Source organism: Phaethon lepturus, unplaced genomic scaffold (genome assembly GCF_000687285.1).
Source record: "Phaethon lepturus isolate BGI_N335 unplaced genomic scaffold, ASM68728v1 scaffold2182, whole genome shotgun sequence".
NCBI lineage: Eukaryota > Metazoa > Chordata > Aves > Phaethontiformes > Phaethontidae > Phaethon > Phaethon lepturus.
In genome coordinates, this window is record NW_010523863.1 from 562 (window position 1) to 1,210 (window position 649).

Genomic DNA, 649 nt, shown 5'->3' on the forward strand with positions numbered 1-649 from the left:
AGTGACAGGCCATCCTGAAATCATGGATCAAAAGTATAAACTGCAATAGAGGAGACATCTCCTCAGAACAAAATAATTTCTACCACAGTATGTTAGTCAAATTACTTGACCAAACGTGCCATTCAGTGGAATTTATTTTAAGCTTATCCTGGACAGCATTTGAAGAAAAGACACCTAAATCTCAAATTGTGTGCAAATTAAAGCACTGTGTATTTCAGCTCGATGCATTTGAGACTTTGCCTGTGATAAAAATAACACAATATAAAGGCTTGCTTTAGTGTTCCATACTGTGGCTTTTGTCCAAGTAAGACAGCAAAACAATGTAGAGTCTGTGTACAATTGTTTTTCCAAATTAAGCATGTACTGCATCCGAAGTATATGCCCACAACAAATATGGAAGTGGACTCTAAAGTTATGGTAATTTTTATATTAGTTTTAGAAGTGAGGAAGTGATAATATTGAAGTCAACATTGCCTGATGACTCTTCTCATTTTGCAATGTGTATTTTTCCCTATATATATTTGTCTGTGTGTGCATGTGGCACCACTTAGTGTCATGATCTATTTTAGACATACAAATGACATATGAGGCTTTGTCTAAATACTTTCATTTGTGTATGCAATGGAGAGTCTTTGATAATTCTCATCAG